Below are 19,621 nucleotides of genomic sequence, written 5' to 3'. Positions count from 1 at the left end.
TTGAGCAGAGCAGTAGCATAAACAAAAAAGGAGTTTATGAAAAAAAAGAAAATATGAAACTTAGAGAAATACTGTCATATTCCCAGGATGCAGAGATATAATTAGTCTTCATGCCACTGTCAGTTCCAAAAGCCATGTCTTCCTTTAGCACCCTCTCTGCTCTGTGGCCTCCTGTCTGTAGATGATCTTCACATAATTTTAGCACTAGTTTCCATGAATTTTCCTACTCTATGCTCCTATGTAAGACCTTTGTTTTTGTGTAACTAAAGAGTATGGCAGCAGGGAAAAGTGTAAGATGGAAAGAACATTCTGCCACCCACTTTTTTTTAAAATATATTTTTATTGATTTCAGACAGGAAGGGAGAGGGAGAGATAGAAACATCAATGATAAGAGAGAATCATTGACTGGCTGCCTCCTGCACACCCTACTGGGGATCAAGCCCACAACCCGGGTATGTGTCCTTGACCAGAATCGAACCTGGGACCCTTCAGTCTGCAGGCTGACGCTCTATCCACTGAGCCAAACCAGCTAGGGCTGCCACCCATTTTTTTTTTACTCTATTTAGGGTCATTACATTACTCCTCTATCAGAGTTTTACCAGTGTTTTGAAATGGCTAGATGCTAGGCTAACACAATCTAGGAGAATTAGAAACCTCCAAAATGCTTGCTTATTGATCCAGAGAGCTCCCAACTCCCCTCAAACAGCTGTTTAGAAGGGAGAGTTGCAGATGTCCCTTATTGATATATACATACATACATATATACATATACTATAAATATTTCAATGTCCATTGGATAAATAAGTTTAGTGTTTTGAGAAGCTGAATCAGTGTGTTTACTATAAATGTTCTGTCTCTGGGAGCGAAAAAAGTTGCCAAAATGAAACCTAAAAAATGCAAACAACAAGCAGTTATCCATCAATTGTGTGTGGAGACAACTGTAGATAGAGAAATACATCTGGCTCGTGAGAAATTGTAAGACTAGACAGTAAGCAGGATAATGTGTAGGTCTCAACTTCTACCCCCAGGCTAGAAGAAAAGTTGTGAAAGGACTTAGAGCATGAAATAATAAAAAATGTATATATTAGTCTCTGCCCCTAGTTCCTGGCACAACACTCCTAAAATCCTCGTAATTTTCTAAGTGATAGGCGTCTTTTTGTTTTAATGAGGCAATACTTGGTGGGCTCCTGAATGAGCACTGATCACCAGAAAGACCAAGCCAAGCTTGGAATTTTCAGTCCTACTCCCATCCTCCAGAAAGGGGAGAGAGGCTGGAAACTGAGTTAATGCTCAATCATGCCTACAGGAGGAAGCCTCCATAAAAATCCCAAAAGTATGAGATTCAGAAAGCTTCCAGGTTGAACCCACAAAGGATGGAGGTAATGGGAGGGTGATGCGCCTGGCAAGGACATGAAGGCTTTGTGCCCCTTCCCCCACACCTTGCCTTATACATCTTTTCCATCTGGGTGTTCATCTGTATCCTTTTATAATAAACTGGTAAATATAAGTTGTGTTTTTTCCTGAGTACTATGAGCAATTCTAGAAATTTATCAAACCCAAGAAGGAGGTAATGGGAACCCCAACTTATAGCCAATTGGTCAGAAGTATAGGTGACAACCTGGGACTTGTAACTGGCATCTGAGAGAGGTAAGGGACAGTTGTGTGAGAATGAACCTTCAACCTGTTGGATCTGATACTATCTCCAGGTAGATAGTGTCAGAATTGAGTTAAATTGTGGGACACCCAGCTGGTGTTGGATAATGGCTTGATGTGTGGAAAACACACATGTGGTATCAGAGTATAGTGAAGTATGGTAGTGGTGTGAGAGTAAAGGAGAAATACAGGGAGTGTTTTCCCCATACAGAGTCGTTTTGCTGTAAGGACTACATTGCAGGGTAAGGTGGGGGGGTGTCTAACACTTCAAGACTCAGGAATCAGCTTTGGAAATACTCTGTCATCCAGGGTGATTGATTTATCCCAGACATATGGAACCAACCCACATCTGGGAATATTCAGAATACATAAAGAACTCTCAAACTCAACACTAAGAAAACAACACAAAAAAATTTTTAAATGGGCAAAAGATTTGAAAAGACATTTCATAGAGAAGATAAAGAGATGGCAAATAAGCACATGAAAAGATACTCATTAGCCACTAGGGAAATGTAAATTAAAATCATAGCGATATTCTGCCACCCTTATTAGAATGATAAAATAAAAGACTGGCCATACTAAGTATGAGCCAAGGATATGAATCAACTGGAACTTTCATACATTGCTAGTGGCAATATAAAATACATCTGACCAGTCACTCTACTTCTAGGTATTTAGAACAAACAAAAGCATATGTCCATACAAAAACTTATACACAAATGTTCATAGCAGCTTTGTTTTTAAGAGTCCCAAACTGGAAACAATCCAAACATCTCTCAACAACAGCACATCCATAAAATGAAACCCTATTTAACAATAAAACGGAAGGAACTGTTGATACCCACAACATGGATCAATCCCAAAATAACTATGTTCAGTGAAAAAAGCCAGACAAAAAGGAGTATGTATTGTATGATTCCATTTATAGAAAATGGAAACTAAGCTATACTGACAGAAAGCAGATCAGTGGTTGGCTGGGGCTAGGGTGAGGGCAGGAAGGAGGAATTACAAAGAGGCATGAGGAAAACTTTGACGGTGTTGGGTCTATTAATTATCTTAAATTTGGTGATGGTTTCTCAGGCTATAGATAAATCAAACTTAACAAATTATACACTTTAAATATGTGCCTTTTACAGTATTATCAATAATGTATGTCAGCCCTGGCCAGTTTGGCTCAGTGGACAGAGCATCCACCCAGACTGAAGGGTTCCAGTTCGATTCCTGTCAAGGGCATGTATCTTGGTTGCAGGCTTGATCCCCGGCCCTGGTTGGGGCACATGCAGGAGGCAACCAATTGATGGGTCTCTCTCACATCAATGTTACTTTCTTTCTATCTCTTCCCCTTCGCTTCAACTCTCTCTAAGAAATCAATGGAGAGGGATTAAAAATGGTGGCATCTACACAATGGAATACTACACTGCTGTAAAAAAGAAGGAACCCTTAACCATTTACAACAGCATGGACAGACCTGGAGAGCATTAGGCTAAGCAAAATAAGCTAGTCGGAGAAAGATAAATATCACATGATCTCACTCATTTGTGGAATATAATGAACAACATAAACTGATGAACAAAAATAGAGCCAGAAAAAAAATATTTTAGAATATAATAGAAGTAATCCTGTTATTTGCAGAATTTTAATATTTCCTATAACATTTGTGATATTATATTATGTTAGCACAGTTTTGGTAATATTATTATATTTAAAATCTTTTTTTCTTGAAATATTAATTGCATGTAATATTATATTTAAAATCATTTTTATTGAAATATTAATGTTTACTGCATGTAAATAGCTAATTATTTTGTATCTACAATCTGGTAATAGATTTATTTTGTATATTGAAAAACATAAAATAAAAAAATAAACAGAAATCAATGGAGCCCTAGCCAGTTAGGCTCAAAGGATAGAGCGTCGGCCTGGATACCAAAGGGTCCCGGGTTTGATTCCGGTCAAGGGCACGTACCTTCGTTGCAGGTTCCTCCTCAGCTGGGGCCCTGGTCAGGGCTTGTGCAGGAGGCAACCAATTGTTGTTTCTGTCTTTCCCTCTCTCTTCCACTCTCCCTAAAAATCAATGAAAAAATATCCTTGGGTGAGAATTAACAACAAAATAATAATAATATACCAAAAATACCTGACATTAAAGCTGTTAAAAATAATATATTTCTAACTTCCTTTTTAATATTTACCTTCCTCTTCACCAGATCCTATAAAAGGGCCCATAACCACCCAATACCACTATAGACAGGGAGAGTGGAAATAGTAGTAGAAATAAAGATCTTAATTGATTGCAATGAAAATATTTACAAATTTTACAAAAACAGACACCCATCTGAATACACTACTAGTACTTCTCCCAGGGCCTTCGAGGATGCCTATGCAAGTCAGGGACTGATGGAGATGACAAGGAACACCTAAGTGTTCCTTGGGTTTGGAGGAGGTGGGGATGAGCATGAGGATCCAGCAGAGGAATGGTCTTCCAGTTCCTTAGGCTCAAGACTGTGGTTTGGATATAAAGCAGATGGCCTTGTTCTGAGGTCACAAGCTAGTAAGGCCTGAGGCTATATCAATTACACAAGGAATGAGGCAAGTTTTTAAAGGTCAGTAGCACCATCCTCTGGCGTTTATGCATGATCACCCAACACAGATCTGTCTCACCACTCCGGAGATGTATCAGTGTGCTGAGGCACAGGAGTATAAGACAAGACGTGGATTCCATTACTGTGCTGCTACTGTGACTATTTGCTAATCTGTTTCTTGAGGCAGATCATATCATCTTTGGGTATTGTTTTCAACAACAGTAAAATAAAATAACAAGAATTACCTATTGATGGCATATACTAAGATCTTCTCATAGAAATAATTTTTATCCTGTCTGAAATCTGGCTGATCTCTTCCATGATCTGAAGTGTATTTTGCAGTCAGAAGAAAGAAAATAGGGAAGTAAAAAAGAGAATTAGATGGCATAGACAGGTGACTCCAGGTGGGGCAGCACTCCAGCACTGGCGGGGGCTGCTGACATTTTTCCCTCATGCCAAGGAAACCTCACTGGGCCTTAGAAGGAGTCCTGAAAGTTGAGCCTCATTTGCTTCAAGTTGAATCTACCTGTCTAGAAGCTTTCTATTACTTTCTCCCTTACCCCCCCAATTACTTGAAGTTATCATTTATTGGGTATTTACTTTGTGCCAGCCACATATATGCTTGTCAATTTTTCTCAACCTTGTTAACACATTAGAATTATTTAAGAAGCTTTTTTTTCCCCAAATATATTTTTATTGATTTCAGAGAGGAAGGGAGAGGAAAAGAGAGATAGAAACATCAATGATGAGAGAGAATCATTGATCAGCTACTTCCTGCATACCCCACACTAGGGATTGATCCCGCAACCCAGGCATGTGCCCTGACCGGGCATCAGACTGTGACCTGCTGGTTCATAGGTCAATGTTCACCCACTGAGCCACGCTGGCCAGGCCTAGCATCCATTCTTGTGAATTACTTTTAGATATGGGGAGGATGGAAAATAGGCAAATTATTTTTTGTGTTTAAAAGAAAAAGAAGTAGAATTTCCTATTGCTTTAGTTAGCCAAGATAAATGTTCCAATTGGAAATTATAGTTTATTATACACTAGAGGCCCGGTGCATGAAATTCATGCACGGGAGAGGGGGGGCCCCTCAGCCCAGCCTGCACCCTCTCCAATCTGGGACATCCCTCTCACAATCCTGGACTACTGGCTCCTAACCGCTCACCTGCCTGCCTGCCTGGTCGCCCCTAACTGCCCCCCCTGCTGGCCTGATCTCCCCTCACTGCCTCTGCATGCCAGCCTGATCGCCCCTAACTGCCCCCAGCTGCCGGCTAGGTCACTCCCAATTGCCCCCTCCCTGCCGGCCTGGTTGCTCTTAACTGCCCCTGCCGGCCTGGTCACCCCTTACTGCCCCCCCCCCTCGCCAGCCTGGTCACCCCACACAGCCTGCTGTTCAGTCGTTTGGTTGTCCCTCACTAATCCCCCTGGTGACCTGGTCGTAGGCAGCCATCTTGTGAGGGTGTGAGGGTTAATTTGCATATTACCTCTTTATTATATAGGCTGTGTCATTATTTTTTTTTTAAATATATTTTATTGATTTTCCACAGAGAGGAAGGGAGAGAGATAGAGAGTTAGAAACATCGATGAGAGAGAAACATCGATCAGCTGCCTCCTGCACATCTCCCACTGGGGATATGCGCGCAACCCAGGTACATGCCCTTGACCGGAATCGAACCCGGGACCCTTCAGTCCGCAGGCCGACGCTCTATCCTCTGAGCCAGACCGGTTTCGGCCATTATTAATTTTTGAGTACTATGTATAAGACATGGACTTGGCATTGTGGACAGATACAATTAAATTTTTCTCAGTATCTTTTTCTTTTGTCTAGCCTACCTTGCCTCCAACAAATACAGTGGCCAGAATAAGGCTATTGCAGCCAGAAAGATCTGGATTAAATTTTTTCTCTGTCACTTATTAGTTATTGGGTACTTTTTAGTACGTTTGGTTCTGTCCACAAAGACATTTGGTCCATATCAAATGTTCCTTGATATTTGGTCGTCAAAAAGGTCCACGCTTAGAAAACATCCCTGGGTTAAAACAGCCCATCACATTTATTTATGCTTTTGATTTACAGGATTAATACATAAAAAATACTATCATGTTTTAGTGCTCCAAAAAATGTGACAGTCTAGTTTAGAAAGGTTTAGAAGCAACATAATCTAGTGGCAGAAATACAGACTCTTAAACCAGACTATTTGGATATGAATCCCAGCATTACTATTTACTAGCTGTGTGACTTGTAGTAAGCTATTTAACCTGCATGGACCTTACTGATGAACAGAATAAACTGGTGATTATAATAGAATCAGGGGCATAGAAAGGGAGTGGACTGACTATTCTTGGGGGGGGGAAGGGGTGTGGGGGATGCAGGAAGAGACTGAACAAAAATCGTGCGCCTATGGATGAGGACAGTTGGAGGGGGGGGTGTGGACAGAGGGTGGGGTGGGAACCGGGTGGAGGGGAACTATGGGGGGAAAAAGCAAAAACTGTAATAATCTGAACAATAAAGATTTAATTTTAAAAAATGAATCAACAGTATTGGATAACAATGTAATTCTCAACTCAGAAGCTTCCTCAAGATTAGGTGCATCTTCAGTTAATGTAAAAGGAAGGGTGGGGTGGGAACCAGGTAGAGGGGAGCTATGGGGGGGGGGGGGGAAGGAACATCTGTAATAATCTGAACAATAAAGATTTTTTTTTTAAAAAAAGCAATAGATTTTATCTTATTAATTGCATCCCCTCACAAATAGACCTCAGGTCACCAGATGTGTAGACACAATGAGATTTTTTGTTGTTTATAGTCTTTAATTGAAATGATAAAGGAAATAGATCTATTTAAAAACAAAACCAAATAGCTACTTCAGGTCTAGATTAAGAGGTGGCACCAGGTGTGGGACTCACATTTTGAGTGGCCACCTGTGGTGCGACTTCGATCATCCAGGGTTTGTCTATGATTCTGGCTGTACAATTGCCCTTCTCTACGATACCTATAATCCATGCTTGGTGACCTCCACCATATTTGGGAGACTTAATCTCTGCACAGAACCGAGCTGCTTGCTCACATGGAAAACAGATTAGAAGGCCTCCTGATGTCTCCAGGCAGGTCCCATGCATGAGGCCAAACATGTTTCCCCAGGCCTTGCTCACAGCAGCCATCTTGGCCAGGACAGGGAGGTTGTGAATCACAAAGGACACCTCGTTCCTCTGCTGTTTAGCTAGGTTCTGTGCATGGCCCAGAATTCCAAAGCCAGTGATATCAGTAGCAGCATGTCACTGAACGTGTGCATGAGTCCAGTAGCTGTTCTGTTGAGCCTTGCCATATTCATCATCGCCTCCTGGTATGCCAACTCCACATCTTCTTGAGTGACCACTAGTTTAATTTTATTCCACTTTTCAAGAATATCCAACCACTGGTGCACAGCCACCCAGGGGCTTTGTCAGAACCTGCATGTCCCCAGGCACTGCGTTATCTGGCATGAAGAATTCATTGGGCTGGCAGACAGTTGTAGCCACTCCTCCCAAAACAATCCAGGGGTTTACCACTGTTTGTCTGCCCGTTACAGACGCTTCTGCCTCCTCTGCTGCATCTTTAAAACCCTGTATAATTAGGGGCATCACTTTATCCCTTTTCCTAATCCTATTACTGATTCCAAGGAGCATCAGCATATTGTCACATTCTGTGACCCACATTGCATAGAGGTCACTGAGTACATTAGCACATGCTATCCTGCCCATCATATAAAGGTCGACAACATGATAAATGTACTCTGTGGTTTGCACCAAGGAAAGACCACTATGCCTCAAAGGAATGACACAAGTATCCATCCCAATGCCAAGCCTTGGCATAACTGCTTCCAGAAACTGCTGATCTTCTTGGAAGTGGTTCTCTTGTAAGGATTCCAGCAATTTCTGCAGGACATCTTGGGGCACTTTGCAGCCAGTGCCCTTCAGTTCAGTAAATCTTGTTAATCGGAAGCTCTTGTCCAATTCATAACTTTCCGGGTTAAAAGACTCCCATGTAGACATGGTTCTTGGGTGTACACACCTCACAGCTGGGCCCCTCTCCTCCCTCTCTTAGTCCACTGGATTCTTCAGATACACCTACCTCCAAGCCCCTAAGCCCAGGACACCAACAATGGAAGGGACATGGTGAGGTGGGCGCACCGACCAGGCATTCACCATAAAATGCACATGGGGCACAGAAATCCAGAACACGTTGAATCTCAGGCTGTTGCTTTTAAAGGCCAATGGGGCCTGGGTTCTTTGTGCAGCCTGGCAGCACGGTATCACTGGCAGGGCCATGCCCAAACGCCTCCCAATGTGGCGACAGCAGGGAACCGCATGTGGCCCACTGGCTGGCCCATGCCTGGCCCGGACGCCCTGGTTCTTTTTTAAAATATTTTTGCTTTTTCCTCCCTGGCTGCTTGAAGTTCAACCATCATCATGAATGACACAGTAACTATCCGAACCAGGAAGTTCATGACCAACAGACTACTTCAGTGGAAGCAAATGGGCATTGACGTCCTTCACCCTGGGAAGGCAACAGTGCCCAAGACAGAAATTCTGGAAAAACTAGACAAAATGTGTAAGACTACACCTGATGTCATCTTTGTGTTTGGATTCAGAACCCACTATGTTGGTGGCAAGACAACTGGCTTTGGCATGATTTACGGTTCCTTGGATTACGCAAAGAAAAACGAACCCAAACATAGACTTACAAGACATGGCCTATATGAGAAGACAACCTCAAGAAAACAGAACGTAAGAACAGAATGAAGAAAGTCAGGGGGACTGCAAAGGCCCATGTTGGTGCTGGCAAAAAGGAGTAAAGATTCTTCAGTGACTTCATCTGTGACGATTGTGCAGATTTTTCATAAGAGGATTAATAAACTAAATTTTTATGTGAAAAAAATGTTTTTCATTGATTTCAGAAAGGGAGAGGGAGAGATAGAAACATCAATGATGAAAATCATTGATTGGCTGCTTCCTGTACACCCTCTACTGGGGATGGAGCCCACAACCTACCTGAGCATGTGCCCTGACCAGGAATTGAACCAACATCCTGGTTCATAGGTAGACACTCAACTATTGAGCCACTCCAGCTGGGCTTCATCTTTATATTTCTAATGTCTGGGACTTGGTAAGCACAAAGAGACAGAAAGAACCTTGTTCATGGAATCCAAATACTCTGATTTGAATCTTCACTACCCACTACTTATCTTGGAATAATTCATTTAACTTCCAAGACCCTCAGTTCCTACAATAGTAAAATCAAGGTAATACTGCTTTCAACTATTGTGAGGATTAAAAGAGACAATAATTTAGGGAAGTGTCTGGAATGTATGTGGTCAATCAATATGGGCTTCCTTGGTATTTACAATACTAAAATTTATGTAAATATTTTTCAATATTATTTAAATAAAGGGGTATCTATTAACCTAAGTATCCGATAACAATGTAGTTTTGCAGTTTATAAGATCTGCTATGATTCTACGTGACAAGTTCTTTAAGAAAATACATAGAGCCCTAACCGGTTTGGCTCAGTGGATAGAGTGTCGGCCTGCGGACTCAAGGGTCCCAGGTTCGATTCCAGTCAGGGGCATGTACCTTGGTTGCAGGCACATACCCAGTAGGGAGTGTGCAGGAGGCAGCTGATCGATGTGTCTCTCTCATCGATGTTACTAACTCTCTATCCCTCTCCCTTAAAAAAAACAAGGCAAATACATAGAAAATAAGTTTATGGACTTATTAAAGGAAATTAATTTGCTAGCTCCTTGGCCAGGACTTTTTACTTTGAAATATAATCAGGTGAGATTTAAAAGAAATTATTGATATATGAATTTAAGCATCCTACATGGGACATATGACAATAAATTCACGTTGATACATGCAAAAACTATTCTGGCCCTGGCTGGTGTGGCTCAATTGGTTGAGTGTCATCCTGTGCATCGAAGGGCCAAAGGTTCAATTGCTAGTCAGGGCACATACCTAGGTTTTTGAGTTCAATCTCTGGTTGGGGCATATACAAGAGGCAACTAATGGATGTTTCTCTTTCATATTGATGTACCTCTCTCTCTCTAAAATCAGTAATAATAGCAATTTAAAAAAAAACCCAACCATAACCTCAGGTGAGGATTAAAAACCACCACCAACAAAAAACACAGATTGCTAAGGTCCCACCCAGAGTTTTTTTATTCAGTAGGTCTGGCATGGGGCCTGAGAATCTGAATTTCTGACCAGTTTTCAGGTGATGTTAATGTTGCTGGTCCATGAACCACACTTTGAAAATAACTGTTAGAGCATTTTTTAAATTTCCCTCCCTACTTCACCTGCCTAATTCCGCATTTAATCTTCAGTCCTTCCCTCACCACAGAACATAGTGCTCCATGGCACAGTGTACTTAACCCTATCACATAACTTATCACATGATATTGTAATGTCCTATTTATGTGTGCTTCTCTCCTACCAGACTATTATCCTCAGCACCAAACACTATGGATAAGTGGGGACTACTGCAAATACATTTCAAGCGGAGAATCTGGTAACATGAGAATCTTGTTAAAAAATATTTTTTTTTTATTGATTTTTTTTACAGAGAGGAAGGGAGAGGGATAGACAGAAACATCGATGAGAGAGAAACATCGTCAGCTGCCTCCTGCACACTCCCCACTGGGGATGTGCCCGCAACCAAGGTACATGCCCCTGACCAGAATTGAACCCGGGACGCTCTATCCACTGAGCCAAACCGGTCAGGGCAATATTTCTATGAACTTATTGGAAGCAATCAGGTATATGTATACATTTATGTATATGAATAGTCACCTGGTATTGTTTATACAAGTGAAAAACTGTCCAACCATTTTGGGATTGGTTGAACATCTTATATCTATTAAGTGCCATCACACTCATTAAAAAGGACTGTGTAATCTTTTAATTTACCTGGATATATAGGAGACATTACTGGGAGAACATACTAGTAATATGATCACATTTTTCTATTAAAAGAAAATGTCACGTGTATGCATGGCAAGTCTCCAAGTGTATACAGCACTGTTAAATTATTTCTGGATGGCGAGATGGAGGCTGCGTTTAACTTTCTTTTGCATACGTTTTATGTACTTTGGTACACTTTTGCAGGGAGCAGGCATTTTTTTAAAAGCAGCTTCCTTCTTAGGATCAGAAAATACACGGAAACTATAGAACTGGGCGAGGATTCCACCCACTCGGGGACTGAGGTAGGGTGAAGGGGCTCGGCGACCGGAAACACGCCTCGTGGGTCCTCGGGAATTCTGGGTAACGCACGGATACCACATTACCTCACGAAGAAGAAACTTACCATTTAAAAGAAAAATACCTCTTGTCTTTAACACATCTATTAATCTGAGCGCAGAGAGCCGTTTCTATCCTGAGAAGCTAGAAGGGGAGGTGAGGCGAGTGAAGGTTTCTTTCTTTAAAATGAAAAGGCCTTCCTTGCTCTTCCCCGCCCCCCACTTCCCCGCAGTCTGAAGGGGCTTCGAATTCCCCTTGGGGAAGGCCGTTTCCATGGGTGACGATTCGCGGGAATGCGGTGAAAGGAGCGTCGGCAAGTCCACCATTGTGTTCGAATGCCGCCCTGAAGGCGGACGCACGCGCGCAGTGCGGCTGGGGGGCGTACAGGCGAGGCGCGCCCTGATTGGCCCACTGGGCTTCAGGCTCGGCGCTCCGAGGCCAGGGCGGGACGGAGCCGCGCGCGTGCGCAGAATCGTCTCTGCGCGCGGGGCAGTTCGTCCCCATTCCCTAGTAGGCGCTTCAGGCTGGGAGCTGAGCGAGGGGCTTAATGCCTGCCCCGGAGAAAGGAGTGGGTTAAATGTCCTCGCACCCATAACTAGCAGGCTCTTCTCCGAGGCTGGGCCCACTGCGGGCGTGAGACGGAGGAAGAGGCGAGGCCCAGGCGGAAAGGTCGGGTCCGGGGCTGGCGATTGCCTGCGTAGTGAAGGGCTGGGCAGGCCGGTGCGGGAGGGGCGGGGCAGGGAGTGGGGGCGAGAGGAGGGACCGCCTGCCCCCACCGACGCCCGCTGGAGACTTCAGTGAACAGTGAAACCTCTAAGATAATTGTTGAGGAGGTGGAGGGTCACTTGACTAAGCTTATGCTTGTGTTTGGAGTACGGGTTGGTAACCAACGTTTGGGTGACTATATGGTCTTTGGGTTTGAGGTATCAATAGGACATGTCTGTGGAAATGTTTTTACATGAAGTCTTTTAAGGCAATCTTTGTGAATTACCTGTAAAAAAAAATGGGTCCCTGATTTGTTACTTTAGGACATTCAAAACAATTGGTAAAGTGTTATAAAATTAGTTATCTTCTCTTTGGCTAATCATATATATGATGATTAGCTTATAGTTTTGCTCTAACGGTCTACCATTTCGAGTCCCAGAGAGTGTAGAAGAATCACAAAGTTGTGGAAGAGTAAAACCTCCACTAGAGGCCTGGAAACGGGGTAAAGCTTTCAGATTCAAGATTTCCAGATCACATGGATAATGATGATCAGAGGCTAGAGTCATATGTATTATTTTAAGGGCTGCCCGACAGTCTATCATACTTATATATTAGGGCAGTAGAGAAGATTATGAGTTTTTAAACAAGCCTCGGTTTAGCCCCAGCTGGATAGAGTGTAAGCCTGCCGATCGGAGGGTCCCAGGTTCCATTCTGGTTAAGGGCACATGGCGGGTTGCGGGCTCCATCCCCAGGAGGGGGCAGCCAATCAATGACTCTCATCACTGATGCTTCTATCTCTCTCTCCCTCTCCCTTTCTCCCTGAAATCAATAAAAATATATTTTAAAAAAACAACAAACCATAACATGGCTTTCTTAAAAATATGTTTTTTAAAAACAAGCCTTAATTTAAATTCTAGTTTCCTCAAAACTAGCAGTGTGACTAAAGGTAGTATTGATGAGCCTTGCTCATCAATAAAATGCTAAGTAATCAGGTTCCCAATACCATAATTTATGTATTACCATAATTTTAATCTGTTAGTAATACCATAATTTTAACCTTTCTCCTCTTTTCTGGACATTTAATATTGTTTCTTGTCAGAGTCTTTATGCTGGAGTCCAAGAATTGTTAGGGTCCTGATTTTAGGATCTTGGTCCACAGGCTTTAAAAAAAATTTTTAATGTTCGTTTACAGTGATTAAGCCTTAGGGAATTGACTTACAAGGGCTGATTTTAAAATGCCAATTCATTAATAAACTGACCAATACCTCTATTGGTTGCTTAGAATGCATTGTTTTGAGAATTTTACTAAAAGCACACTTCCTATTTCTTCCTTTCTATTTTGCCTTTTTTTGTGTGTCTTCTTATCTCACTATTTTGAACACTGTATTGTTCATCCCTCTTCAGTTTGTATTGATCCTGAGTGATATAACTTTGGCCATGAAGTATTCCAGAATCCTATTGGCAGAAGTCTGTGTAGGAGGAATGACAGCTGGAGGAAAAGTCACCCAATAGGCATAGGCTCCAAGGAAGGGCTAGCAGTCCAAATAGAAAAGTCCAAGAGAATCAGCAAATATGATTCCCATCTGATGGACAGGGGTAAGAAGGGATTTTGAGACAGACAGTTTTTTAGGTTCAGGATCAGGGCAAAAACAGTGACAAGAAGATCCATTTTTGGTGACAGGAAGCAGCCAGCTACTGAAAGACAATGGGGGAAAAACAAATCCATTGGGAAATATTGGCAAGATTTACAAGGTTAGAGTTTAAAGTCAGGCTCCAGCCCCCACAGGGAGCTGAATTTGAAAACCAGTAGTCAGGACTGAGGTTTAGTCTGACAGACTGGCCACATCTTGAGGGAAAGCTACTCATTTGTAAATATGCCCAGGGTTAATTGCCAGGATGGAAGAAAGGACTGTTCTCAGTCCCTCTCACTTGTGCAGAGACAGAAAGCAGCTCACCTCAAGGATCAGTTCAGGAACATGGGAAGGTTTTAGTCATAAAATATGCTGTGCACAAGGAAATGCCTCCATAATAAGTATTATTTATAGTAAAATTGTATAAACTGTTTCCGAGATTTCTTGTTGAAAATCAGTATCACCTGATCAGTCAGGATTCAGGAAACAGGTGGTACCATCAAACTGGTAATTAAGGATCTATAAAGATAAAAGCATAACATACTATAGACCAGACAGCCGAATGACCTTCTGGATGTCCTTCTGTATGACCTTCTGTGGACAAAGCCAGGGCTGTGAGGGCTGAGGCAAGCTGCTGCGGCTGTGAGGGCCGAGCCCCTTACACGAATTTCGTGCATCAGGCCTCTAGTAGTTTAATAAAGAGGTTATTTATGCCCTGGCTGGCCAGTGTTGTTCAGTGGTTAAAGCGTTGGCCCTTGCACTGGATTGCAGATTCCCTGCCCTGGTCAGGCCATGTGGCAGAGGCCAATCGATGTGTCTCTCTCACATCGATGTTTCTCTCCCCCTGCCTCCCTTCCTTCTACTCCCTATAAATATCAATGGAAAAATATCCTTGGTGAGGATTAATAACAACAAAAGGGTATTTATAAAGGCAAGGTTTAGAAAAGACTAGGATGTTGTAGTACCCATGGCTAGTAACAGCAGGGAGCTGATACCATCCCTAAGCTCGAAAAGGGAAGGAATGGTGGCTGAATCCCCTTGAAGACCTATGGTATGACAACCCGCTGATAGGAGTGGTGATTTTAGCAGAGGGGAACCGCCAACATGGCTATGTGACAGGGAGGGAGCCAGGGAAATAAACATCCTTTCCTCACTCTTTTACCAATTTCCTACCAGTATCAGCCCCCCTCCAGAGTCTCTGAACACAACTAGAAGTCAGAGTGTAAAGTGACACAGTCCATATAGGTCAGCCTCTAAGGGCACAGAGTGGGCTAGAGAATGAATCTGAAGGGAAAATAGATTATCTGTGGTGTGTAGGTTCTCATTAAATCTAATCAAAGTCTCACTTTCCAGGCCTAAGTACCTTGGGTTTTTCATCCTTTTTTGCCCGTATCATCAACATCTTGGATTTTAGGCTTACTTTTCTTTGGGGCATATGGTCCTCTATCCACTAAACTCACACCCCCTGTGGAAGAGTCAAAATGAAATCACATCTGAGCCTCTGAGCTGTCACTTGGTTCAATCAAAGCCACAACTGCCCCAGAAAAGGAAATCTAGTTCCTATAAGAGGGGCAAAGCCTATAGGAGCTCTTCCTACCTCCTTAAGCATGATTACCTGTAATTTAATGAAGGTATAGGCAGTCCTATAAAGCCTGTGAGGAAACAGGATTAGCTCTGGAGGCAGCCCTTCCCCAACTGGAGAAAGGGAGCATGTAGCAAACCCATCTGAAGGTTGACTGTCATTCAACCTATTCTGCCCAACTAGGTAGAGCCTTCATTCAAATTTCCACTGGAGCATAACTATCAGAGAATAATTAAAACTGGCCAAATGGAAGGGATACTCTCCATTGGCAGCTTTCTGCTGCTTTTTTTTTTTAAATGATTGATTTTAAAGAGAGAGAAACATCGAATTATTGTTCCACTTATTTATGCATTCATTTGATTGTTGTATGTGCTCTGACCAGGGATGGAACCTGCAACCTTGGCATACGCAGATGACACTAACCAACTGAACTACCCGCCCAGGCTCTACTGCTTTTTTGGAGTTCTTTAAGAGGTGGAGACTGATTCTGCTCCTTTGAGTGTAGGCCGGTTTAGTGACTCACTTCTAGCAAATAGAATAAGCAGAAGTGATGGTACACCACTTCTAAGACTGGCTAATAAAAAGCATTAGGGCTTCCTTTTTCCTCGCTCTCTTAATGCACTTGCTCTGGGGGAACCAAGCTGCCATGTTGTTGCTAGACAACAAATTTAGACTAGAATGATATATTCAGAAGAAATTATTTTATCTGTAGACCAAAAAACAGCAACACCACCCATTTCATGATGAGTATTTAATTTCTTTCCCCTTTCTGCATTAGTAAAGAAGCAAATGGGTATTTGATTTGCTAATATTAATGTATGAGTCAAGAAATTTTTTAAATGTCTTTTTCTATTTTCTCTACATATTAATAAAAATCTTTAATAGCAGTTATTATCATTTTTAAAAAGCATTAAATAATATGTCTCTACTTAGTTTATTTTAAATTATAGTTTCCCTGCTCACTCAAATATTTAGCACAGATAGCTCCATGGAGATGACAAAATGCAGTTCAAACACAAGTCAATTCCTTTCTTCTCCAGTGTGTGTGATCTGTTTCCATGGAAATTTCATGTTGACTGGGGACTGTAAAAATACTATACGCAAACATATCTCAGAAGCAAACCTTTTTGGAGAATAATCACAATTTAATTTGAGTCACCCCATTAAATTTTTTCAAATAATAGAAAAGAAGACTGTATTCTTCTTTAGCAAAGGCCATTCTGCAATTTCCCTTAGGTCAGTATAGTAGTCTAATACAGTTAAAGATTATAGGGACTTTAATTTGCCTTTTGATGAGATTAAAATTAAATCTTAATGATTTGGTAAATGTATTCATTCAAAAAAGATTAAGAACTTAATATGAATAAGCAAGGTATTGTTGGAAAGCTGAAAGGAATACAAAAGTGTACACCAACACAATAATGGTGTAAAATGAGATTATTACAGTAAAGTTGACAATGTGCTCTGGGAGTGCACAGGAGCAAAGGGATATTTATGGTTGTGAAGATCAGGAAATTTTCTTGGGTGAAATGGCAATTGTACTGGATCTTTTTTTTTTCCTAAATATTGTTATTGATTTCAGAGAGGAGGGGGAAGGAGAGAGAGAAAGAAACATCAATGATGAGAGAGAATCATTGATGGGCTGCCTCCTGCACTCCCCACACTGGGGATTGAGCCCGAAACCTGGGCATGTCCCTGAACTGAGAATTGAACTGTGACCTCTGGTTTATAGGTTGATGCTCAACCACTGAGGGATGCTGGCTGGGCTGTACTGGGTTTTAAACAATGAGAAAGTAAGGAGAGGATCTTCCTGGTGAGGGAAATCATCTGATAAAGAACTAAGTTGGGAAAGCAGAGGGTGTGTTTGGGGAATAATGAGAAGTCTATCTGGATGAGATGTAATGGAAACTGGGGGAGAGAAAATGATAATGTAGGGTGTGACTAGGTTTTCTAGGGCCTTGAATGCCATGCTAATTTGAATGTTATGCTCAACAGCAGTAGTGTTAGGTGATAATTATCTGGACTGCCGACAGTTGAATATTGGTAATGAGAAAGTAAGGAAAGGGAATAACTGAAAGGAGTAAGAAAGCAGCAAAGTAGCTTGAAGAACTAGCAGGCTTGAAAAATGTTATATTTGCCTGGCCAGTGTGGTCCAGTGGTTGACCATCGAGCTATGAACCAGGAGGTTACAGTTCGATTCCTCGTCAGGGCACATGCCTGGGTTGCAGGCTCGGTCCATGCAGGAGGCAGCCAATCAATGATTCTCTCTCATCATGAATGTTTCTATCTCTCCTTTTCCCTTCCTCTCTGAAAATAATAAAACTATATTTTTTAAAAGAAAAGAAAAATGGTATATTTGAGAGATGTGGTGGATTTAAAATATGTCCACACATTTTTGAAGTTCTTTTCTTTAAGAGGTGGAGACTGATTCTTCTCCTTTGAGTGTAGGCTGGACTTAGTGACTCACTTCTAGCAAATAGAGTAAGGCAGAAGTGATGGTACACCACTTCTAAGAATCTATAATAATAAAAGTGTAATATGCTAATTAGGCTGGACGTCCTTCTGGACGTCCTTCTGTACTTCTGGACAAAGCTGGGGCTGCAAGGGAAGCCTGGGACCTGGGTGCCAGAGGGAAGGTGGTGCTGGCAGCCGGGGGAAGGAAGGCCTACTCTTGCACAAATTTTGTGCATTGGGTCTCTAGTAGCTAATAAAAGGCATTGGGGCTTCCTTCTTTCTTTCTTTCCTGAATCATTTGCTCTGGGGGAACCCAGCTGCGATGTTGTGAGGAAACTCAAACTTGGAAGTGGATTCTACAGCCACAAGTCAAGCTCTGAATGACATCTTTTTTTTTTTTTAATATATTTTATTAATTTTTTACAGAGAGGAAGGGAGAGAGATAGAGAGAGTTAGAAACATCGATGAGAGAGAAACATCGATCAGCCGCCTCCTGCACATCTCCCATTGGGGATGTGCGCGCAACCCAGGTACATGCCCTTGACCGGAATCGAACCTGGGACCTTTCAGTCTGCAGGCCGACGCTCTATCCACTGAGCCAAACCAGTTTCGGCCTGAATGACATCTTTTTAAAAAATACATTTTTATTGATTTCAAAGAAGAAGGAAGAGGGTGAGAGAGAGAAACTTCAATGACAGAGAATCGTTGATTGGCTGCCTCCTGCACATCCCCTACTGGGGATCAAACTGGCAACTTGGGTATGTGCCCTGACCAGGAATTGAACCGTGACCTCCATGTTCATAGGTCGATGCTCAACCAGTGAGCCACACTGGCTGGGCTGAATGACATCTTGATTGCAGCCTTCTGAGAGTCCCAGAGCCAGAACGACCATCAACTAAGCTGATCCTATATTCTACAGACACTATAAGGTACGTTTTTGTTGTTTTAATCTGCTAAATTTTGAGGTAATTTGCTATGCGGGAATAACTAAGGCAGGAGGTGTGGGAATAGAATACTTATAAACATGTTTGGGGGTTGAGAAGAAGGAGCCAATGGAGACTGAGAGAGTGTTGATCCCACAAGAGAAGGGAAATCATGGTTAGGCCAAATTCTGGAGGAAGATTGTAGGGGAGAGGATTGTCAGAAAAGGGTAGAGAAATTATTTTTGGAAAGGAAGAGTGAGGATCAGAAAATAATTTCAGATTGCAAAGATAAAAGGTGAAATCAAGCTGGATGCCTGTGGTTCCTGCAGCAAAGGAGGTCATGTCACTGGCTGAGATGAAGGAGTCTCTGGGATCAGAGCTCCAGGTGAGTAAGTAAAATTTGGAAGAATTGTGAGATATCACATAGAGAGTCAGGTAGAGCAAAGAACACAGTTCTCTCAAGCTGTGCTTAGCACCCTGGAGAATAAGCTGAGAAAGTAGACAGTGAAGTTTACTCAGGATTGGGGATTGATAAGGCAGATATGAAAGACCAAGTGGGCAAACAGTTCTGAGATGCTGGTGTAATTACTGTGGCTGGGCATGAAGGCTAGACTGGGTATAAGGGCACCTCTATAATAATGAAAGCATAATATGCTAATTAGACCAGTCGTCCCTCCAGATGAAGCCAGGGCTACAAGGGAAGCTCGGGTCCCGGGTGCCAGAGGAAAGCTAGTGCCTGCAGCCGGGTGAAAGAAGGCCTACTCTTGCACAAATTTTGTACATTGGGCCTCAAGTGAAACTATAAAGGGTTAATGAACTGAG

The 19,621-nt window shown here is 42.2% G+C and overlaps 1 long non-coding RNA gene and 2 pseudogenes across 3 annotated transcripts in view; 2 read left to right on the top strand and 1 right to left on the bottom strand.

Annotated features, from left to right (window-relative positions):
* Positions 1-7,034: 7,034 nt before the first annotated feature.
* LOC132213815 (selenide, water dikinase 1-like) lies at positions 7,035-8,411 on the bottom strand (annotated as a pseudogene).
* Positions 8,412-8,648: 237 nt separating this feature from the next.
* On the top strand, positions 8,649-9,064 carry LOC132213814 (small ribosomal subunit protein eS24-like; annotated as a pseudogene).
* A 2,913-nt stretch (positions 9,065-11,977) lies between these two features.
* LOC132213327 (uncharacterized) overlaps positions 11,978-19,621 on the top strand; it is a 53,535-nt gene continuing 45,891 nt past the window's right edge. For 2 of the 3 annotated variants that reach the window (XR_009447956.1, XR_009447955.1), the window contains exons 1-2: positions 11,978-12,173; positions 18,681-18,805. This is a non-coding gene — a long non-coding RNA (uncharacterized LOC132213327). Of the gene's footprint in view, positions 12,174-18,680; positions 18,810-19,621 lie in introns of all 3 variants that reach the window. The other variant, XR_009447957.1, reaches the window with a different exon arrangement.

Source organism: Myotis daubentonii, chromosome 12, assembly GCF_963259705.1.
Source record: "Myotis daubentonii chromosome 12, mMyoDau2.1, whole genome shotgun sequence".
NCBI lineage: Eukaryota > Metazoa > Chordata > Mammalia > Chiroptera > Vespertilionidae > Myotis > Myotis daubentonii.
Note: the sequence above shows the minus strand (reverse complement) of the source record. Positions and strands in the feature narration are given on the sequence as shown.